The 25,292-nt window shown below is 39.2% G+C and overlaps 1 protein-coding gene across 1 annotated transcript in view; it reads left to right on the top strand.

Moving 5' to 3' along the window:
- LOC120100783 (uncharacterized) overlaps positions 1 to 25,292 on the top strand; it is a 517,117-nt gene that overhangs the window by 48,353 nt on the left and 443,472 nt on the right. Inside the window, exon 4 of the mRNA XM_087636786.1 lies at positions 3,072 to 3,152. The gene's annotated coding sequence lies outside the window, so the exon portion shown is untranslated. The remainder of the gene's footprint in view (positions 1 to 3,071; positions 3,153 to 25,292) is intronic.

Raw genomic sequence — 25,292 nt, 5'->3', positions numbered from 1 at the left:
CTAAGATCAAAACTCAGGTGACAGCAAATGCTGGCGAGGATGTGGAGAAAGAGGAACACTCTTCCAGTGTTGGTGGGATCGCAGACTGGTAAAACCATTCGGGAAATACAGTCTGGAGGTTCCTCAGAAAATTGGACATTGAACTGCCTGAGGATCCAGCTATACCTCTCTTGGGCATATACCCAAAAGATGCCTCAACATATAAAAGAGACACATGCTCCACTATGTTCATCGCAGCCTTATTTATAATAGCCAGAAGCTGGAAAGAACCCAGATGCCCTTCAACAGAGGAATGGATACAGAAAATGTGGTACATCTACACAATGGAATATTACTCAGCTATCAAAAACAATGACTTTATGAAATTTGTAGGCAAATGGTTGGAACTGGATAATATCATCCTGAGTGAGGTAACCCAATCACAGTGAAACACACATGGTATGCACTCATTGATAAGTGGCTATTAGCCCAAATGCTTGAATTACCCTAGATGCCTAGAACACATGAAACTCAAGAGGGATGATCAAAATGTGAATGCTTCACTCCTTCTTTAAATGAGGAAAAAGAATACCCTTGGCAGGGAAGGGAGAGGCAAAGATTAAAACAGAGACTGAAGGAACACCCATTCAGAGCCTGCCCCACATGTGGCCCATACATATACAGCCACCCAATTAGACAAGATGGATGAAGCAAAGAAGTGCAGGCCGATAGGAGCCGGATGTAGATCTCTCCTGAGAGACACAGCCAGAATACAGCAAATATAGAGGCGAATGCCAGCAGCAAACCACTGAACTGAGAATAGGACCCCCGTTGAAGGAATCAGAGAAAGAACTGGAAAGCTTGAAGGGGCTCGAGACCCCATATGTACAACAATGCCAAGCAACCAGAGCTTCCAGGGACTAAGCCACTACCTAAAGACTATACATGGACTGACCCTGGACTCTGACCTCATAGGTAGCAATGAATATCCTAGTAAGAGCACCAGTGGAAGGGGAAGCCCTGGGTCCTGCTAAGACTGAACCCCCAGTGAACTAGATTGTTGGGGTGAGGGCGGCAATGGGGGGAGGATGGAGGGGAACACCCATAAAGAAGGGGAGGGGGAGGGGTTAGGGGAATGTTTGCCTGGAAACTGGGAAAGGGAATAACACTCGAAATGTAAATAAGAAATACTCAAGTTAATAAAAATAATAATGGTAAAATTAGTACTTAGATATTTTATATCAGTGAAATAAAATTTTTTTGTACTTTAAAAAAAAAAACAACAAATGCATTCATCCTATTCTCCCACATCAATCACTTACCTAAAATGACTGCATTAATTCACAAACCCACCAAAAAATCCTCATGATCCTTGATTTGCAGTTTTCCTTTTCTCAAATTCAGAATTTGGTTTATCTCCATAGGATTGCTCTGTGAGGTAGAGCATACTGTCCTCATTTTACAAAGCATTGGAAGCTTATGAAGTAAATGTATTTTGGCTAAGACATACATTGAGTTACCAAAGATCTGAGATTTGGATTTAGTCGGGTTAGTGCCAACGACATTTAATCAATTAGTATTCTGCCTGCATAAGCAGTAAAGGTAAAAAATTTTCATCCATATCTTTTTCAGCTGACTATCCAGAAATACTCTGACCTTAATAAGTTATCAAATTCACACTCTGAGAAGTGTGAATCAAATGTACATACATGGAACAATGTGGGCCATCTCCTACCTGATGCAAAAGATAGCTGTATCTGTTGTGTTTGTGAGCATTAGCTTTGCAGTAGGGCTACTAGATCTATCAAGGTATGAAGTTTGAAGTTAGACTTACATTTCAAATTAAAAATGAATAATTTTTAATGCAAGTATGTCCTATGAACTATTTGGTTAAATATATTGTTAAAAAGGGTTCTAAGTTATTTGAAATTCAGATGTCAGAGTATGCCTGGACGTTCTTCTGGCTGACTGTTAGGACTATGTTCCTCAAAGTTATGTGTGTGCTTGTCTTTGATACTTTGTCTGATGCCATGGCTCATTTTACCAAGACCAAAATCCACCCACAGCTGGAGACAGCATGTGATCTTGCAGTGCCCTGGAAGACAGTCATGTGGGTATTTTGCCTCTGGCTGGCTTTCCCCAAAGATCCACCTCCCCTCAGTCTAGGCTCTTTGCCATCAGCCTTTCCCTCCCACACCAAGCACAACAGGCATTGCCTTTCACACTAAGCACCTGGTTATAGATGATTTTAAGGTCGTAAAGAACCTGTTCGGAAGCATAGTGGAGACTTTTCACTGGAGAAAGTTCAGGACCTTGTAGACTCAGCTCTGTTAGAATTACCCAGCTGGGTAGTGGCAGGGTGTTGTGGTATGGGGGTTGGGTAGGAGCTCGCACTTAGCCAGGGTTTATTCTTCTAACCACAGTGCAGGCTCAGAGCTCTATCTTTCCATGCCTTGTGGGATCCTTCTCCTCTACTCTGACAGTGATGGTGATTATGGTCACAAGACTGGGTTCCCTATTTTATATAAGCTAAATATTGATTCTTTTAATAATTACAGTAGCTATTATAGTAATTTCATCATTACCAAAGTTGATCCAGGAGCTTTACACGCTACTAGTTCTGATTTTCCTCTTTCCCCAGATTCCTCAAAAACAATCAGATCTACTTTATATTTTTGGTTGTGAGCCTAGCCTTTAACGGCTGAGCCATCTCTACAGCCCCAGATCTACTTTAAAATGTTACAGTAATTTGCAAAGGTACATTAGAAGTTTCATATGCATTCTTATAAAATTTGATTGTTTTCTCTTTTTGCTCTTTCCTTCTATCAAGTAGATTCAAAAGTCAAGGAAGCTTCTACCTGATCTGATACATAGTCATCCAAGAGCCTCTGCATTTCCCTTTTCTATTGCTGATGCTTTGAAACAGACCTTTATTTATTGCCTTTTGAATGTTTCCTTGAATGGAGGAAGAAGCAAGGATGTAATATAAACATGCCAGATTGATTTTTTTTTCCTTGAGACAAGTTGACCTTTAACTCAATTTGTAGCTAAGGATGACATTGAACTCCTCTTCTTTGTGCTTTGACTTCCAGAATGCTGAGGTTACAGGTGTGTGCCACTGTGTCTGAACTGTGCAGTGCTGGAGACTGAACCCAGGACTTCATGTATGTTAGGTAAGCACTCTACCAATTGAGCTATATCTTTAGCCAGTTGTTCCATCTGATATGAAAATTGGGAAGTTGTATTTGTTTGAGCACATAAAAGTGTAACAGTTGCTGCTAACTCTGAGCTCTGTATCAAGTCAGACATGTCTCTTATCTCCCTTTTTTTTTCCAACGACAACATGAGGCAGACAAGCACTACTACCATTTTGAAAGAAAAACCTCCCTTCCCATCTGAACTTGTGCCTTAAGCAGACTTTGGGCGCTGGTTCTGCACCCATTCCCACAACACCTAGAGGAAGCCTAGCAACCAGATTCTCTAACATGGCCAGGATCACAGGAACACAGGAGCACAGAGGAAGCTCAACTACTAGGAGATCGGACACACCCAGGAGAACTGGAGCTATGACATACTAAAGGTCACAGCCACAACATCTTCCCCAACATCCAGCATAACTGGGACAAACATAGAAACCAGGGAAATACAACACCCCCCACCCCCGCTCACCCAGAAGCATGGGTTCCTTCCAGCTTATATCTGTGCTTGGAACAAACTCAGGGTTCTGCCCCCCCCCCCACTCCTGCACCACTCAGAGAAAGTTTGACTCCCAGGAGCTCTGATATAACACAGGATATCAGGACTTGGTCACACCAGGACTTCAGTGTCACAGAGGCAGCTTGACACCCAGGAGCTCTGACATAGAATCAGATTTCCATAATCACAGGATAACAAAGACACCTGGTCTCTGATGAGTTTTAATAGAATCAGGATCACAAGAACAGGCTCCAGTCAGAGACAGCTAGGACAAGCACTAGAGATAACCAGATGGCAAGAGGCAAGCACAAAGACATAAGAAACAGAAACCAAAGATACTTGGCATCATCAGAACCCAGTTCTCCCACTACAGCAAGTCCTCGATACTCCATCACACCCGAAAAGCAAGATTTGGAGTCAAAAATCATATGTTATGATGATGATAGAGAACTTGAAGAAGGACATGAATAACTTCCTTAGAGAAATATAGAACACAACCAAACAGGTAAAGGAATTGAGCAAAACCATCCAGAATCTAAAAATGGGAATAAAAACAATAAAGAAAACAAAAAAGGAGACAACTCTGGAAAGAGAATATCTAGGAAAGAGATCAGGAATCATAGATGCAAGCATCACCAACAAAAAACAAGAGATAGACGAGAGAATCTCATGGGCAGAAGATACTATAGCAAACATTGGCACAACCATCAAAGATAATATAAAACTCAAAAGCTCCTAACCCAAAACATCTAGGAAATCCAGGACACAATGAGAAGATCAAACCTAAGAATAATAGGTATAGAAGAGAACAAAGATTCCCAACTTAAAGGGCCAATAAACGTCTTCAGTAAAATTATAGAAGAAAACTTCTCTAACCTAAAGAAAGAGATGCCCGTAAACATAAAAATAGCCTACTTCTCCAAATAGATTAGATCAGAAAAGAAATTCCTCCCATCACATAATAGGCAAAACACAAAATGCATGAAACAAAGAATATTAAGAGCAGTAAGGGAAAAAGGTCAAGTGAGATATAAAGGCAGACCTATAAGAATTACAGCAGATTTTCAACATAGACCATGAAAGATAGAAGATCCTTTATAGATGTCATTCAGACCCCAAGAGAACATAAATGCTAGCCCAGGCTACTATACCCTGTTGCAGTAAAATTAAAAATGAGGTTTCTTTTACCCAGAATTAGTGCCAGAACCATGTGGCCACATGGCATCTGTGGGATATTTTTTTCTCAGGAACAAAGCATCTCACCCACTAAGTTCTATCCCATACCACATTGCCGATGGCTACTCTCTGAGCCCAGCTATAATGTCTTGACCCATCTAGTTCCCAAGGCAGGTTGCCACCATGCCAGACATCCACATCAGAATTTGGTAGCAGCCCAGTGTGTCCAGTCACCACACATTCTTCTGAACTCAATTAAATTGCCTCATGAAATAGCACACAACACAATAACCTCTGATCCAAGTGATAAGATATAATTGAGCACCTAGATAAGATACAGTTGGATCATCTAGACACCCAAAATCCTATACACATTCATTCCTTAAGAATATTCATAACAACCTGTAAATGTGCACAGAGAAATCTTAATATCTGCCTCCATGTTCTCTCAGCTGCTCTTCTCTCTTCCAGTCTCCTCCTCCTCAAACTTTTCTCCCACCCATCCTTCCTTCTCATCCAATAACAGGCCTCATTCTATCATGTACCAGCCTTCACCTGCATAATTACACCATCCTACAATACTCAGCAAAATTCTCAGTTACCATACATGGAGAAATCAAAATATTCCATTACAAAAACGAATTTACACAATATCTTTCCAGATCTACAAAGGATAATAGATAGAAGTCTTCAACACAGGAGGCAAACTACATCCTAAGAAGAGCAAGAAAGTAATCTTCTTGCAACCGAGCCAAAAGAAGTTAGCCATAGAAACGTAATACTACATCTAACAACAAAAATAATAGGCAATAACAATCACTACACATTAGTATCTCTTAACATCAAAGGACTCAATTCCTCATTAAAAAGACATAGTTTAACACACTGGATATGTAACCAGAACCTAGTATATTGCTGATTACAGGAAAAGCACCTCAGTGACAAAGACAGATACTACCTCAGAGTAAAAGGCTTAAAAAAATTTTCCAATCAAATGGTCCCAAGAAACAAGTTGGAGTAGCCATTCTAATATTGAATAAAATTGACTTTTAATGAAAAGTTATAAAAAATGATAAGAAAAAGCACTTCATACTCATCAAAGGAAAAAAATCTCCAAGATGAACTCTCAATTCTGAATACCTATATTCCAAGTGCAAGGGTACCTACATTCATAAAAGAAACCTTACTAAAGCTCAAAGCATATAATGCACCACACACAATAATAGTACGAGACTTCAACACCCAACTCTCATGAATGGACAGATCATAGAAACAGAAACTGAGCAGAGACACAGTGAAACTAAAGAAGTTATGAACCAAATGGATTTGACAGGTATCTATAGGACATTTCATCCTAAAAGAAAAGAATATACCTTCTTCTTAGCACCTCATGGTACCTTCTTCAAAATTGACCATATAATCAGTCACAAAACAAGTGTAAACAGATACAAGATGATTGAAATAATCCTGTGCATTCTATCAGATCACCATGGACTAAGGCTGGTCTTCAATAACTACAAAAACAACAGAAACGCCATATACACATGGAATCTGACAATGCTCTACTCAATGATAACATGGTCAAGGAAGAAATAAAGAAAGAAATTAAAGACTTTTTAGAATTTAATAAAAATCAAGGCATGACATACCCAAACTTACCAGATACAATAAAAGCAGTCCTAAGAGAAAACTCATAGCTCTAAGTGCCTGCAGAAAGAACCTAGAGAGAGCATTCATCAGCAGCTTGACAGCAAACTTGAAAGTTCTATAACAAAGAGAAGCAAATACACCCAAGAGGAGTAGAAGGCAGGAAATAATCAAACTCAGGGCTGAAATCAACCAAGTAGAAATGAAAAGGACTATACAAAGAATCAACAAAACTAGGAGCTGGTTCTTTGAGAAAATCAACAAGATAAATAAACCCTTAACCAGACTAAACAATGAGCACAGAGAGTGCATCCAAATTAACAAAATCAGAAATGAAAAGGGAGACATAACAGAAGAATCTGAGGAAATTCAAAAAATCATCAGATCCTAATACAAAAACCTGTATTCAACAAAACTGGAAAATCTGGAGGAAATGGACAATTTTCTAGACAAATACCAGGCACCAAAGTTATATCAGGAACAGACAAAACATCTAAACAACCGCATAACTCCTAAAGAAATAGAACCAGTTATTAAAAGTCTCCCAACCAAAAAGAACCCAGGATCAGATGGGTTTAGTGCAGAATTCTATCAGACCTTCATAGAAGATCTCATACCAATACTGTACAAACTATTCTACAAAATAGAAACAGACCCAGCACTACCAATTTCATCTATGAAGCCACAATTAACATTTATAGCTAAACCACACAAAGACCCAACAAAGAAAGAGAACTTCAGACCAATTTCCCTTATGAATATCAATGCAAAAATACTCAATAAAATTGTTGCAAACCAAATCCAAGAACACATCAAAAGGATCATCCATCATGATTAAGTAGGCTTCATCCCAAGGATGCAAGAATGGTTCAATATACAGAAATCCACCAACGTAATCCACTGTATAAACAAACTCAATGAAAAAACCATATCTTTTTAGATACTGAGAAAGCACTTGACAAAATTCAATATCCCTTCATGTAAAGTCTTAGGAAGATTAGGAATTCAAGGCCCATACCTAAACATAGTAAAAGCAATATACTACAAACCAGTAGTTAACTTCAAACGAAATGGAGAGAAACTTGAAGCAATCCCACTAAAATCAGGAACTAGACAAGACTGCCTGCTCTCTCCCTACCTACTCAATATAATACTTGAAGTCCTAGCCATAATAATTAGACAACAAAAAGAGGTCAAAGGGATACAAATCGGAAAGGAAGAAGTCAAAATATCACTGTTTGCAGATGATATGATAATATACTTAAGCGACTTCAAAAATTCCACGAGAGAACTCCTAAACTTGATAAACAAGTTCAGCAAAGTGGCTGGATAGAAAATTAGCTCAAATTTATCAGTAGCCTTGTTCTACTCAAAGAAAAAACAGTATGAAAGGAAATTAGGGAAATGACAGCCTTCACAATAGTCACAAACAATGTAATATACCATGGTGTGACTCTACCGAAGCAAGTGGAAACTTGTATGACAAGAACTTCAAGTCTCTGAAGAAAGAAATTGAAGAAGATCTCAGAAGATGGAAAGATCTCCCAAGCTCATGGATTGGCAAAATTATTTTGGTAAAAATGGACATTTTGCCAAAAGCAATCTACATATTTAATGCAATCCCCATCAAAATTCCAACTCAATTCTTCATAGCGTTGAAAAGAGCAATTTGCAATTTCATTTGGAATAACAAAAAAACACAGAATAGCAAAACTTATTCTCAACAATAAATGAACTGCAGGGGCAATCATGATTCTCAAACTGAAGCTCTATTACAGAGCAATCGTGATAAAAACTGTTTGGTATTTGTACAGAGACAGGCAGGTAGATTGGAGGAATAGAATTGAAGACCCAGAAATGAACCCACACACATATGGTCACTAGATCTTTGACAAAGGAGCTTAAACCATCCAGTGGAAAAAAGACAGCTTTTTCAACAAATGGTTCTAGTTGCACTGGTGGTCAGCCTGTAGAAGAATGCACAGCAATCCATTCTTATCACCTTGTACAAAATTCAAGTCCAAGTGGATTAGGGACCTCCACATAAAACCAGATACACTGAAACTAATAGAAGAGAAAGTAGGAAAGAGTCTTGAACATATAGGCATAGGAGAAGATTTCCTGAACAGAATACCAATGGCTTATGCTCTAAGATCAACTATTGACAAATGGAGCCTCATAAAATTGCCAAGCTTCTATAAGCCAAAGAACATTTTTAGTAGGTCAAAACATCAACCAACTGATTGGGAAAAGATCTTTTCCAATCCTATATCTGATAGAGGACTAATATCTATAATATACAAAGAAGTCAAGAAGTTAAACTCTAGAGAATCAAATAACCTTATTTTAAAAATGGGGTACAGAGTTAAACAAAGAATTCTCAACTGAAGAATATCAAATGGCTGAGAAGTGCCTACAGAAGTGTCCAACATCCTTAGTCATCAAGGAAATGCAAATCAAAACAACCCTGAGATTCCACCTCACACCTGTCAGAATGGCTAAGATTAAAAACTCAGGTGACAACAGATGCTGAAGAGGATGTGGAGAAAGAGGAACACTCTTCCATTGTTGGTGGAATTGTAAGCTTGTACAACCACTCTGAAAATCAGTGTCAAGGTTTCTCAGAACGTTGAACATTGTACTACCTGAGGACTATGTATATACCTATGCATATACATATGTATATATATTGTGTATATACCTGTGTATATACACAAATAATGCTCCAAAATTTAACAAGGACACATGCTCTACTATGTTCACAGCAGCCTTATTTATAATAGCCAGAAGCTGGAAAGAACCCAGATGTCCTTCAACAGAGGAATGGATACAGAAAATGTGGTATATTTACATAATGGTATACTATTCTTATATTAAAAACATTGACTTCATGAAATTCTTAGGCAAATGAGTGGAACTAAAAAATATCATTCTGAGTGAGGTAATTCAATCACAAAAGAATCCACATGGTATGTACTCACTGATAAGTGGTTATTAACCCAAAAGTTCACAATACCCAAGATACAATCTACAGACCACAAGAAGCTCAAGAATTTGGAAGATCAAAGAGTGGATGCTTTAGTTGTTCTTAGAAGAGGGAACAAAATACCCACAGGAGGAAATACAGAGACAAAGTATGGAGCACATACTGAGGGAAAGGTCATCAGATGGCTCCACCTGGGGATCCATCCCATAGACTGTCACCAAACCTAGACAATATTGTGGATGCCAAGAAGTGCATGCTGACTGGAGCCTGTTATAGCTTTCTCTTGATAGGCTCTGCCAGAGCCTGACAAATACATAAGTGAATGCTTGAAGCCAACCATTGGACTGTGAATGGGGTCCCCAGTGTAGGAGGTAGAGAAAGGACTGAGGTGGCTGAGCAGGTTTGCAAACCCATAGGAAGAACATCATTATCAACTAACCAGTCACCCAAGGCTCCCAGAGACTAAACCACCAACCAAAGAGTACACATGGAAGGACCCATGACTCTAGCTACATATGTAACAGCGGATGGTCTTATCATTCATCATTGAGAGGAGTGGTCCTTCAATGCCCCAGTGTAGGGGAATGCCTGGGTGGGGAGATGGGAGGGAGTGGGTAGGTGTGTTTATCCTCTCATAGAGGCAGGGGAGGGGGAAGATATAGGGAATTCCAGGGGGGAAATCAGAAAAGGGGATAACATTTGAAATGTAAATAAAGAAAATATCAAATAAAAAAGGGGGGAGAAGAACCTTGGTTCCCCAGGAAATTAAGGAATATCCCCCAATGCCATGCAGAAAGTGAACAAATAAATATGGGACTTGGGGTAGTCCAATTTAGAAGTCAATGGTCTTCTTAAGCATTAGTGTTTACTTGAATTTATAAAACCACTGGGGTTCAGTGAGCTATAGCCCACATACCAAATGTTGCCAGCTGTATGCTTTGTCAATAAAATTTTATTGGAACACACACACACACACACACACACACACACACACACACACACACATGCACACACACAAAAGGGGGAAGAATTAGTGTTTTGATAAATTATGTAATTGAATGCTTAGGAAACATTTCTTTCCCTTAGCATTTCACAAGACAGGTTAGCATATTAAAGTTAAAAACTGCTGCAATAGAAATTTATTTAGTTTTATTTGGCCCTTACTTAAGCTGAACAAATAAATATTAAGTGCATCTACGTATGCTGCCCTAGCTCTGAGAGAAGAAATTGTTAATTTTCTCCTTTTCCTACCTGCAGTGCTGGGATTCCAGTGTGTGTCACAATGGCTGGTTTATAAAGCACTAGGGATTGGGTATATGTGCATGTTAGGAATGCACCCTACAGATTGATCTACATCCCCAGTCTTTAGTTCTGTATGTTCTTATTGCTCACACTCTGGTATAGGAGACATCTTTGTCAAGGAGAACCTACATTCCAGCCTCACACAGATTCCAATCTATATTTGTCCCCGGAAAACTTCTGATTTTGGTTACCTCTTGGCACCTCATTAAAAATAGTTTCTTTTTTTTTTTTTTTGTCTGTCCTGGTTTATGCTAATCATGGACACAAAAAATACCCTTGCACTGTTGTAGGTCATATATCACGGGAACTGGATGTGACTGTTCCACAGGTCTATAATGATATTTATGGGTCTTTGTAATTCTCTTCTCCTCCATACTTAGCTAAAGCTATGCTGTTGGAACCGACTCATTCTTCGAGTGCATGCTGCTTTGGTAAACACTTCCTCTTAAGTCCTCAGGGCTCTGAATCCCTGACTATAGTACAGTCTGCATTTACCCCTGCAAGAAAATACAAACCACTCCACTGGGAATCATTGTCTGCTGGCATTACCACTCAATTTAGATCTTTCTACACCTTTGCAGAAACATTGGTAAAACTTTCTTTAAAGGACTTTCCTGAGCAAAATAGCAGAGTTCCCTTAGGAATAAATCATACATCACGTCTAGCAATGGGGATAACCCCAAGAAGATTTTAAGTGAGTTTATATTAATCCTGTGTTATACATGTATATTGATACTGTATATACATAATAGAAAATCAATATATACTTATGTATACAGTCTCACTGAACCTTAAATTGCAAGAAAGTATGTACTTTTTCATAAGTTTAAGAATCAGTACTATTATTCGAATGCCAAGGTTCATAGGAAAGACTATTTCAAAGTCTTAACCTTATTCTCACTATTGTGTTATCCAGTTTCAGACTTGTGTAGACCTTCTAACTGATGCTTTAAGACACCAAGTTACCTCACAGTTTCTGAAGTAGATGACATTACTTTTGTTATAAAAATTGACTGGTCTGGAAAGGTAGCTTAGTCAAATAAAGTTTAGATTTCTAGAATCCAACCTAAACAGTTGGACGCACTGGTATGTGCTTTTGATTTAAGTAATGGTAAGATGCATGGAAGAAACAGATGAGACTCTGGAAGCTTTGGGGAGGCTAGGCTAGGCTATTTGGCAAAGTTCTAGGTCAAGGAGAAGCTGTGTCTCAAACACACTGGAAACTCCTTAACCTCTGCATGCATGCCATGTGTATATGTGCACATGTCTGTAGAGAGATGGGGGAGAAGCAAATTTCATCTTCTGTCTTTATTGTTTTATACCTTTTCTAGAGCTTCAATTACTTTGTGTAGTTGCTCTACAGCTAGAGTATGGACGATTTGAGGCTGTAAGTTAGGTTCATTAGTTGAATTCTTTGTGTATGTGTCTCAGTCATTTATTAAATATATCTCTGTGATGTTTGTATTATCTTTATTTCAAAGTCAGTCGGTCTATAGATATTACTTGAATATCAGCTAGATACTCGAAATTAAAGACAATTGAGTCCTATCCTTAGGCAGATTACACTCAATAGAACATTGAATTGGTAGAAATGAGACTATCTCCTCACTTATAGCTGAAGACTCTGAGGCTTCTAGAGTTTACTCTTTGTGATGGGTTGCATATGCTTGGCCCAGCGAGTAGCATTTAGGAGGTATGGCCTTGTTGGAGTAGGTGTGTCACTGTGGGTGTGGACTTAAGACCCTCCCTCATTTTACCTACTTAGAAGTCAGTATTCCATTGGCAGCTTTCAGATGAAGATGTAGAACTCTCAGCTTAGCATGCACCATGCTTGTCTGGATGTGGCCATGATGGTAATAGACTGAAACTGTGAACCTGTAAGCCAACTCCAATTAAATTTTATCTTTATAAGAGTTATTTTGATCAATGTGAATGCTTCACTCCTTCTCTAAAAGGGGAACAAGAATACCCTTGGCAGGGAAGAGAGAGGCAAAGATTAAAACAGAGACTGAAGGAACACCCATTCAGAGCCTGCCCCACATGTGGCCCATACATATACAGCCACCCAATTAGACAAGATGGATGAAGCAAAGAAGTGCAGGCCGACAGGAGCCGGATGCAGATCGCTCCTGAGAGACACAGCCAGAATACAGCAAATACAGAGGCGAATGCCAGCAGCAAACCACTGAACTGAGAATAGGACCCCCATTGAAGGAATCAGAGAAAGAACTGGAAGAGGTTGAAGGGGCTCAAGACCCCATATGTACAACAATGCCAAGCAACCAGAGCTTCCAGGGACTAAGCCACTACCTAAAGACTAAACATGGACTAACCTTGGACTCTGACCTCATAGGTAGCAATGAATATCCTAGTAAGAGCACCAGTGGAAGGGGAAGCCCTGGGTCCTGCTAAGACTGAACCCCCAGTGAACTAGACTGTTTGGGGGAGGGCGGCAATGGGGGGATGGTTGGGAGGGGAACACCCATAAGGAAGGGGAGGGGGGAGGGGGATGTTTGCCCGGAAACCAAAGAATTATTATTAAGTATTAAATAAATTAAAAAAAAAAGAGTTGCTTTGATCATGGTGTCTGTTCACAGCAGTAAAACCCTAACTGAGACACTGTTTATAGTTCACTAGCTAATCAGGCCGTATGCAAGCCTGAAACTCACCTGACTCCAGGTTCATATTCTTCTTTACAATGTAAGTTTAAGTTGTCCAGCTTATGCAGTTCTGGGAATTGTTCCTGAGTTTGCTTGGAAGAAATAACTTACTAAGTTTAGGGTGGGGCAACAGTGTCAAGGGCATGTTTAATCAAAAGATTATACTTCGTTGATTAGGAAATCTTCCTTACCACGTTTCAGACTTAGAATTTTAAAAAAATAGTAATAAAATAATAAAGACCAACTTTGTCTCCTGATCTGACATAATTAAAAAAAATCCTTCTACCAAATATGTGGTTACCAAACACTCAGTGTCATTTAGTGAAGAACAGTGGTCCCTGGGAGATGGGAAATAAATGGGGTAAGCTGTATGATAATAAGTTCTAGCTCTTTGCACAGAGGATGTGTGTATATGTGATTTTGTGTGTGTGTGTGTGTGTGTGTGTGTGTGTGTGTGTGTGCATCTGCATGTGTGCACTCATGGGTGGGATCCAATGACTGAGCTCTTTCCTTGCAGCCATCTTAAATTAAGGAACCAGAGATATGCATTAGGTAGCCAATGAGGAAAGAATGTCACAAAAATGTCACAGAATTTGGGAAGGATATGGATATCTCACTTACCAATGTTAAACAATGGCTTTCTTAGAAAATAATCTGAAGAAAGAAACATTTAGGAGAATTAGAGGATACAATCATCTGATGGAATATATGAAAGGATTTGCTATAACCATATATGTCATATATGAAATACATGACAAGATTTGACTTAACCATACATACAATGGCTCTAGACTGAATGAATGCTGCTCAAGATGCACCAGGAAAACATTTAAAAGCAAGGTTCAAAAGGGTTTGATACTTTCTTTATAATGGCCTGATTTTCAGACCAAAATTCAAATAAAGTACAAGAAATAAAATGAAACAGAAGCATGTACCTATAAGTAGAGTATTCAGGAAATGACTTCAGTGCCAACATGAACTAGATAATTAGTTCAAGGCCTACCCTAATTCCCCTTAGGCACCCACAACAAAGATCTCCTCAGACACCAACACCAAAACCCACAAATAAACAATATGAACAGAAGGAGGAGGAGGAAGAGGAAGAGCAGGAGAGGGAGGAAGAGGAGATGATGAAAATGGTGAAGAGGACAAGGAGGTGTAGGAACAACAACAACATCATCATCAACAATAAAAGAAATGACTCAAACCAAACCAAACCATCACCACCAGAAAATATAATGTCAGCCATTAAATTAAACATGTATCATGCAAATGAAAGACATGGGTAGAATGGGTGAACATGTGAAAGTCATTGTGTATATATGTTATGATATGTACCATTTTTTTCTCCAACTTTAAAGTTGCCATCATGGTTATTTTGAAGCAGAGACATGGTAGTATCTTGTGAAACATTTGGCTCACAATCACATCAGTAAAATAAACAGATGTACAGGGCAGAGGGCAATTAGTTTTCTTATTGCTTTAACAAAATACCTAACAAATCAACCTAAGAAATATTTATTTTGGCTCATACATTTCATCATAGAGGGGATGGCTGATGTTAGGAACATGAAGGGTTATTCCCATTATACCTGCAGGGCAAAGAGGGATGAACATTGCTATATATTTTTCTTCTTTTATTCAGCCTGAGACCCATTCAAGGTAGGTCTTTCCCATTCAGATCAACCTCTTGGGTAACACTTTCAGATACATGCAAAAGGTATATTTCCTTATTGATTCCAAATCTAGTCAAGTTGATAATGACAAGTATCCATAATAAGTCTACTCTGGTCAACCCGACACCTGAATATATCACCCGCAAGCCCCAACATTCTACTCATTATCTTTAAAGGCTCACTGCCATCTCATAATGAGAATGTACTTAGTTAACCTTTAAGAGTACCCAAAATCGGGGCTGGGGATTTAGCTCAGTGGTAGAGCGCTTACCTAGGAAGCGCAAGGCCCTGGGTTCGGTCCCCAGCTCCGAAAAAAAGAACCAAAAAAAAAAAAAAAAAAGAGTACCCAAAATCTTCAAAGCTCTAGTGTTCAAAACCCAAAAGGTCCAAGTCTTTCCTAAGACTTAAACTTATTTCTCAAATATGAGATTATACAACAAAACAAACAAAAAACAAAACCAACCAACCAAGCAACCAACCAAGCAACCAGCCAACCAAAGTTATGAATTTCCAGTGTATTTACCATTCCAAAAGGGAGATATCTTTTGGACCAGCAAGGAAAAACTTGACAAAATGAGACCAAAATTTAACAGGGAAAATTCTACATGTAAAATTTTGGCATTTGGTGCTTATAAAATAATCATCTGGTCTATAATGGCCTTGAAAAGCCCTGTGTTTCTGTACCTGCTGCCTTATTCTGTTGGATCAACTCTACTGTGTCTTTATCTTTTGTTAGTATATCTTTTCCAGTATTTCCAACATCCTGAATTCTCCATTTCAACTCAGGCCTCACCTTGCTAGCAGTAATTTCTCAGGGCTTCCACATAGGGAATCTGACCCTGCCCTTACCTAATTTCAGTAGCTTTCTGGAACCTTAGTAGGAACCTCCATGATCCTGTAACTCTTGCAATTTAAATTCCCCCAAACATGTACCAACCTAAGATATAGTTTGTCTCTTTCTGGCACAGGTACTATGTGCCCTGGTGACTAAGCATGGGAAAACATTTCCTTAGGTGGCTTTTAGCAATGTTCCCACCTCAGACTCCCTCCTCTATAAAATGAATTTGTGTTTTCACAAATTGGGCCTTGTTCTTAGGTTCCTCCGTACTCAGACATGAGTGCAGAACGTGATGTTTCATTTTAATGGTGCTGCTATCTTAAAGAATCAGACTTGCTTTCTCAACATTTGCTTTGCAAATTTATTGTCTCTCATGTTTCTTTTCTTATCAAAAAGCTTATTTTTTTTATTTCTGCTCGCTATCAGTATCCATCTGATAAAATAGCAGATTTAGCTATGCCACAGCCCAAGGCTATATTGTCTTGAAATTTCCTCCAGCAAATGAATTAGCCTATCACTTTTGAGTTTAGCCTCACTTAAATTCTCAGAACACGAGCAGAATGCAGCCAGTTTCTTTGCCACAATGTAGTATGAATGGCTTCTAGCCGAATTTCTGAGAGTCTGTGTTCTCCTATTAATGTCATGATCCCAGACTTTGTTGTTTGCTTTACTTAGCATTTTGGTCATCTAGTCACCCAACAAACTGTCTCATGAACTTCTAATTATAGCATTTAGGACTTCTCTACACTGCAAATCCAAACATTCCAAACCATTTCTGAATATCTTTGAATGATGAATGACATGTCAAAAATAACCCCACTCTTAATGCCAAATTTCTATATTAGTTTCTTTTCCTGATACTCATAAAAGTGACTAATTGTCAACTTGACAAAAATCTAGAATTTTGTAGGAGATGAGCCTCTGGGCTTGCCTTGGGGATATTGTCTTGATTATGTTAACTGACATGGAAAGACAAACCTCAATTGTGGGTGAGATTTAATGTGTGTTAGTGGAATATAGGGTTCATATCCCCATGTCTTCTTCACACTGATGGATTTCCTCTCAAACTGTGAGCCAAATTAAACCTTTCCTTTTGGTTTTGGTTTACCTTCCTGTTTCTGTGGTAAATATTTTAACAAAAGCAACTTAAGGGAGAAAAAATGTTTTTACTTGGAATTCCAAGATATAGTCCATATTGCTTGGAAGATAAGTCACCATGAGCTAAAAGCACATGGTCACATTACTGCTCTGGTCAGAAGAAGAGAATAATAAAAATGTGCTACTGAAACATGCTTCTCACACTGTAACTGAACTCTACACATAAGGAAAAGACTGAAAATGAAGATCAACCATCAGGGGCTGGAGAAATGGCTTGGTGGTTAAGAGCATTGACTGTTCTTTCCGAGGTCCTGAGTTCAATTCCCAGTAACCACATGGTGGACACCACCACTTAATGGGATTTGATGCTCTGTTCCGGTGTGTCAGAAAAGAAAATCATATTATTTTTTATTGGATATTTTATTTACTTACATTACAAATGTTATCTCCTGTCCCAGTTTCCCCTCTGGACACTCCTATCCCATTCTCCCTCCCCTTGCTTCTATGAGGGTGCTCCCCCACCCAACTAAACACTCCTACCTCTCTGCACTGAGATTGCACTACACTGGGGCATCGAGCCTTCCTGAGACCAAGGGCCTCTCCTCCCACTGATGTCTGACAAGGTCATTCCCTGCTATATATGCGAATGGAGCCATGGGTCCCTCCATGTGTACTCTTTGGTTGGTGGTTTAGTCCTTGGGAGCTCTGGGGGGGGTTCTGGTTGGTTTGTATTTTTGTTCTTCCTATGGGGTGCAAATCCCTTCAGCACATTCAGTCCTTTTTCTAACTCCTCCATAGCGGTCCATGTGCTCAGTCCAATGGCTGACTGTGAACATCTGCCTCTGTATTTGTCAGACTCTTACAGAGCCTCTCAGGAGACAGCTATATTAGACTCCCGACAGTAAGTACTTTTTGGCATCCATAATAGTGTTTGGGTTTGGTGTCTGTATAGGGGATGAATCCCCTGATGAGGCAATCTTTGGATAGTCTTTCCTTCAGTCTCTGCTCCACATTTTGTTTCCATATTTCCTCTCTTGAGTATTTTGTTTCCCCTTCTGGAAAAGACTGAAGCATCCACACATTGATCTTCCTTCTTCTTTAGTTTCCTATGATCTGTGAATTGTATCTTGATTATTCCCAGGTTTTGGGCTAATATCCATTTATCAGTGAATGCATACCATGTGTGTTCTTTTGTGACTGAGTTACCTCACTTAGGATAATAATTTCTAGTTCCATCCATTTGCCTAAGACTTTCATAAGGTCATTGTTTTTAATGGCTGAGTAGTACTCCATTGTATAAATGTACCACATTGTCTGTATCCATTCCTCCATTGAGTGACAACTGGGTTGTTTCCAGCTTCTGGCTCTTATACATAAGGCTACTATGAACATAGTGGAACATTTGTCCTTGTTATATGTTGGAGCATCTTTTAGGTGTATGCCCAGGAATGGTAAATCTGGGTCCTCAAGTAGTACTATTCCTAATTTTCTAAGAATCCTCCAGACTGATTTCCGGAGTGGTTGTATCAGCTTGCAATCCCACCAGCAGTGGAAGAGTGTTCCTCTTTCTCTACATCTTTGTCAGGAGGTGCTGTCACCTGAGTTTTTAATCTTAGCTGACTGTTCTGACTGGTGTGAAGTGGAATCTCAGGGTTGTTTTGATTTACATTTCCATGATGACTAAGGATGTTGAACATTTCCTTAAGTGCTTCTCAGTCATACTAGATTCCTCACTTGATAATTCTCTGTTTAGTTCTGTACCCAATGTTTAATAGAATTATTTGTTTCTCTGGAGTTTAACATCTTGAGTTCTTTGTGTATTTTAGATGTTATCTCTCTATCTGATGCAGTGTTAGTGAAGATCTTTTCCCCATCTGTGGGTTAAAATTTTGTCTTAATGACGGTGTATGATTGATTTTTGAGAAGATAACATGAGGTGCTGAGAAATTATATGCCTTTGTTTTAGGGTGAAATATTCTATAGATATCTGTTAAATCCATTTGGTTCATAACTTCATTTAGTTTTAGTGTGTCTCTGTTTAGTTTCTGTTTCCATGATCTGTCCTTTGGTGAGAATGGGGTGTTGAAATCTCCTACTACTATTGTATGAGTTTCAATGTATGTTCAAAATATAGATGTTCATCTTGGTTGATTTTTCTTTTGATGAGTATGTATTGTCATTCCCCATCTTTTTTAATAACTTTTGGTTGAAAGTTTATGTTGTTGGATATTAGAATGGCTACTTCAGCTTGTTTCTTGGGACCATTTGCTTGGAAATTTTTTCCCCAGCCTTTTATTTTGAGGTAATGTCTGTCTTTGTCTCTGAGATGTGTTTCCTGTATGCAGCAAAATGCTGGATCCTGTTTTCATATCCAGTCTGTTTGCCTATGTCTTTTTATTGGGGAATTGAGTCCAGTGATTATGAAAGATATTAGAGACCAATGATTGTTGGTTCCTGTTATTTTGTTGTTAGAAGTGGATTATCTTTGTGTGCTTCTCTTCTTTTGAGTTTGTTGTGAAAAGATTAATTTCTTGCTTTTTCATTCTGTGTATTGGACTTTTCCTTCCATTATCCTCCGTAGGGCTGGATTAATGGAAAGATATTGTTAAATTTGGTTTTGTCTTACAATACCTGAGTTTTTTGATCTATGTTAATCGTGAGTTTTGCTGGGTATAGTAGCCTGGGCTGGCATTTTTGTTCTGTTATGGTCTGTATGACATCTGCCCAGAATCTTCTGACTTTCAGAGTCTCTGTTGAGGAGTCTGGTATAATTCTGATAGGATTGCCTTTATGTAACTTGATGATTTTACCTTATTGCTTTCAATATTCTTTCTCTGTTCTGTGCATTTGGTGTTTTAAAAATTATGCGATGACAAGAATTTCTTTTTTTGGTTCCATCTGTTTGGTGTTCTGTAGGCTTCTTCTATATTTATGGGCATTTATTCCTTTAGGGAAATTTTCTTCTATAGTTTTGTTGAAGATGTTTACTGGCCCTTTGAGTTGGGAATCTTCACTCTCTTCTGTACCTGTGATTCTCAGGTTCTGTGTTTTTATTGTATCATGGATTTCTTGAATGTTTGAGATAGAAGCTTTTCTTTCTTTCTTTTTTTTTTTTTTTGTATTTTCCTTGACTATTGTATCATTGTCTTCTATGGTATGCTCTACTGCTGAGATTCTCTCCTCTATCTCTTGTATTCTGTTGGTGATGCTTGCATCTGTGACTCCTTTTCTCTTTCCTAGGTTTTCCACAAAGTTTGTCTCCCTTTGTGTGTGTGTGTTTTTTTTAAGTATTTCTCTTTGCATTTCTAGTTACTGGGTGGTTTTGATCAATTCCTTCACCTATTTAATTTTTTAAAGGGATTTATGTGTTTCCCCTTGGATTCTACTTGTTTACTTCTGTTCTCTTGTATGTCTTTAACGGAGTTTTAAAAATGTCTTTCTTAAAGTTTTCTATCATCTTCATGAAATGAGAATTAGATTTGAATCTTTCTTTATAGGTGTATTAGGTTATCCAGAACTTGCTAGAACTGAGTTGTGATGTTGCCAAGTCAAATTGATTTCTGTTCCTTATGTTTTTATGCTTGCCTCTCACCATTTGGTTATCTGGTGTTACCTGGCTTCTCTGTCTCTGACTGGAGCCTGGCCTTCCTGTGAACCTGTAATCCTGTGATCCTGGATGTGTCAGAATACCTGGGGAGGAGAGCTGCTACTGGGGGGTGTGGGCTATGTGGGTTCATATCCAGAGCCAAGGATAGAAAATTTACTGTATGATCCATCCATTGATTTTAAATGTTTATATAAATAGAAAGATAGCTTTTATACACACACCAAATTCAGTCATGGTTTATTGTAGCAGCTTCTTCTGTAATAGTGCCAAACTGAAAGCAATCAACTGCCTACCAATAGGACCATGAATGATTTTTATGATGAATCTATATGCAACAGTTTTCTAGAACTACCATAACAAAATACTATCCATGGGTAACCACATTGGAGGCTAGAAGTTTGAAATCAAGCTATTAATTTTTTTTTATTTGTTTTCTAGCTGCTCTTCTTGGCTTGCTGATGTCTGTGTCCTCCCATGGCTTTTTCATGTGCCTATATTCTTAATGTTCATTTTATGAGGTCACTAATCATATTAGATTAGAATTCTGTCCTAATGGCCCTATGCTATCATAACTGTATCACTGAAGGCAATATCTGCAAATGTAGTCACAGGCTTATGCACTAGATTCAAGGGATCCATCGTAGCCCCTTGATTTCTAAGAATGACAACTCAGTGCGTAATTGAGTTCTACTCATCAGTAACAAAGAACGAACTACTACAGGGTAGATGGACCTCAAAATAAATAGTCTGAATAAATAGGACAAGAAAAGTTATATAGTATGTATACTTCCATTTGCACAATATTATAGATACTAGGAACTAATACGATCAGAAAATAATCATTCAGTCATGGGTTGTGTGAAGTCTAAAGGGAGATGGGGTAAAGACATGTAGGACAGAGATTTAGGAGGAAACTTGAAGGTAATAGACAATTTTCAAGATTATAGTTGTTTTGAGAATATTATTGACAAAATACTTCAGGTAATGCATTTGAAACATGTATGGGTTATTAAATTTTACTTAAAACATTTTTTAAAAGTTGGAAAATTATAAGCATGTTACCATTGTTATAAACATCATTTCACCTTATTTCTTACTGCTACTTTGTTATAATAACACTAATAATAAAAAATAGCTACCAAAAGAAGCTTCTGGTTTGAATGAATTACCTATTTTATTTTTTGGTCTGTTTTGCATCTCCTGTTTTGCCCATGCTCACAAATCTTCTTCTATTGGAAGAAGAATGTACAGTCTTTAGTATATGGTCTCTTTGTGTTGTAATAATGCAGATGATGGAGGAAGTCTGCTCCAGTGGTCACGGTTCATTGGCTGACAGGAAGGGAGAGCATTTAAGCCTCATTGGGCCTTGGGGGTTTTCTTCCTTTTTTTTTTTTTTTTATTAACTTGAGTATTTCTTATATACGTTTCGAGTATTATTCCCTTTCCCGGTTTCCAGGCAAACATCCCCCTAATCCCTCACCTTCCCCTTCTTTATGGGTGTTCCCCTCCCCATCCTCCCCCCATTGCCGCCCTCCCCCCAACAATCTAGTTCACTGGGGGTTCAGTCTTAACAGGACCCAGGGCTTCCCCTTCCACTGGTGCTCTTAATAGGATATTCATTGCTACCTATGAGGTCAGAGTCCATGGTCAGTCCATGTATAGTCTTTAGGTAGTGGCTTAGTCCCTGGAAGCTCTGGTTGCTTGCCATTGTTGTACATAAGGGGGCTTGAGCCCCTTCAAGCTCTTCCAGTTCTTTCTCTGAATTCTTCAATAGGGGTCCTATTCTCAGTTCAGTGGTTTGCTGCTGGCATTCGCCTCTGTATTTGCTGTATTCTGGCTGTGTCTCTCAGGAGCGATCTGCATCCGGCTCCTGTCGGTCTGCACTTCTTTGCTTCATCTATCTGGTCTAATTGGATGGCTGTATATGTGTGGGCCACATGTGGGGCAGGCTCTGAATGGGTGTTCCTTCTGTGTCTGTTTTAATCTTTGCCTCTCTATTCCCTGCCACGGGTATTCTTATTCCCCTTTTAAAGAAGGAGTGAAACATTCACATTTTGATCATCTGTCTTTAGTTTCATGTGTTCTAGGCATCTAGGGTAATTCAAGCATTTGGGCTAATAGCCACTTATCAATGAGTGCATATCATGTGTGTTTTCCTGTGATTGGGTTACCTCACTCAGGATGATATTTTCCAGTTCCGAACATTTGCCCTCGAATTTCATAAAGTCATTGTTTTTGATAGCTGAGTAATATTCCATTGTGTAGATGTACCACATTTTCTGTATCCATTCCTCTGTTGAAGGGCATCTGGGTTCTTTCCAGTTTCTGGCTATTATAAATAAGGCTGCGATGAACATAGTGGAGCACGTGTCTTTTTTATATGTTGGGGCATCTTGTGGGTATATGCCCAAGAGAGGTATAGCTGGATCCTCAGGCAGTTCAATGTCCAATTTTCTGAGGAACCTCCAGACTGATTTCCAGAATGGTTGTACCAGTCTGCAACCCCACCAACAATGGAGGAGTGTTCCTCTTTCTCCGCATCCTTGCCAGCATCTGCTGTCACCTGAGTTTTTGATCTTAGCCATTCTCACTGGTGTGAGGTGAAATATAAGGGTTGTTTTGATTTGCATTTCCCTTATGACTAAAGGTGTTGAAAATTTCTTTAGGTGTTTCTCAGCCATTCGGCATTCCTTAGCTGTGAATTCTTTGTTTAGTTCTGAACCCCATTTTTTTTTATTAACTTGATTATTTCTTATATACATTTCAAGTGTTATTCCCTTTCCCGGTTTCCGGGCAAACATCCCCCTCCCCCCTCCCCTTCCTTATGGGTGTTCCCCTCCCAACCCTCCCCCATTGCCGCCCTCCCCCCATAGGCTAGTTCACTGGGGGTTCAGTCTTAGCAGGACCCAGGGCTTCCCCTTCCACTGGTGCTCTTACTAGGATATTCATTGCTACCTATGGGGTCAGAGTCCAGGGTCAGTCCATGTATAGTCTTTAGGTGGTGGCTTAGTCCCTGGAAGCTCTGGTTGCTTGACATTGTTGTACTTTTGGGGTCTCGAGCCCCTTCAACCTCTTCCAGTTCTTTCTCTGATTCCTTCAACGGGGGACCTATACTCAGTTCAGTGGTTTGCTGCTGGCATTCGCCTCTGTATTGGCTGTATTCTGGCTGTGTCTCTCAGGAGAGATCTACATCCGGCTCCTGTCGGTCTGCACTTCTTTGCTTCATCCATCTTGTCTAATTGGGTGGCTGTATATGTATGGGCCACATGTGGGGCAGGCTCTGAATGGGTGTTCCTTCAGTCTCTGTTTTAACCTTTGCCTCTCTCTTCCCTGCCAAGGGTATTCTTTTTCCTCATTTAAAGAAGGAGTGAAGCATTCACATTTTGATCATCTGTCTTGAGTTTCGTTTGTTCTAGGCATCTAGGGTAATTCAAGCATTTGGGCTAATAGCCACATATCAATGAGTGCATACCATGTATGTCTTTCTGTGATTGGGTTAGCTCACTCAGGATGATATTTTCCAGTTCCAACCATTTGCCTACGAATTTCATAAATTCGTTTTTGATAGCTGAGTAATATTCCATTGTGTAGATGTACCACATTTTCTGTAAACATTCCTCTGTTGAAGGGCATCTGGGTTCTTTCCAGTTTCTGGCTATTATAAATAAGGCTGCGATGAACATAGTGGAGCATGTGTCTCTTTTATATGTTGAGGCATCTTTTGGGTATATGCCCAAGAGAGGTATAGCTGGATCCTCAGGCAGTTCAATATCCAATTTTCTGAGGAACCTCCAGACTGATTTCCAGAATGGTTTTACCAGTCTGCAACCCCACCAACAATGGAGGAGTGTTCCTCTTTCTCCACATCCTCGCCAGCATTTGCTGTCACCTGAGTTTTTTTTTTTACTTGACACACAAGCATTTTATTTTCAAAACTAAAATGTGCAGACATACATATTTGTATGTAAGTGAACGCATCTTTAAAAAAGTCTTAAAAACCATAACCTATCCTGTGCCAGCAAGGCAAAGGCAAGCAGGCAAAGAGCAAAAGCTTCCTTCTCCCCTGTCCTTACATAAGCTTCCAGCAGAGGGTGTGGCCCAGATTAAAAGAGTGGGTAGTCACCCCACCTCTGTACCAAAGACGTTTCTTCCTAACTCAAAGGTTCAGATTGGGTCTTCTTACTTTACATTAAGCAACAACAACAAAATCCCTCCCAGGTGTGCCTGCCATTATTGGGTTTTCCTTCCAGATAGAGTTAGGGTGACAACCAAGAATAGCCATTACACCTGGCTCTGCCTTTTTGAAGCAAAGTATGTTACATGATCTTGCTGTCCATTGGAGATTAATGTTTAGAGATTTGAGGTTTCTATAGCATTGGGATTTTAAAAGATTTGGGGGGATCTTTGAAACTTGTTATAGTATGAAATTTTCTTGGGTGAAGAATGACTTCAACCCGTAGGCTGCACAGGGCCACCAAGTGTTGCCTTCTAGCTCCTTGAGCAGCAAGTCACCTGGGACCACAGTCCCAGAAACAGAGCAGTAAACTCATGGTAGAGAGAATGCAGCTCCAACACGGCTGAAACATACTTGACAGAGAGTCTTAGATCAGTACAGGGCTGAGCAAAC

Source organism: Rattus norvegicus, chromosome 2 (genome assembly GCF_021556685.1).
Source record: "Rattus norvegicus strain SHRSP/BbbUtx chromosome 2, alternate assembly SHRSP_T2T, whole genome shotgun sequence".
NCBI lineage: Eukaryota > Metazoa > Chordata > Mammalia > Rodentia > Muridae > Rattus > Rattus norvegicus.
Note: the sequence above shows the minus strand (reverse complement) of the source record. Positions and strands in the feature narration are given on the sequence as shown.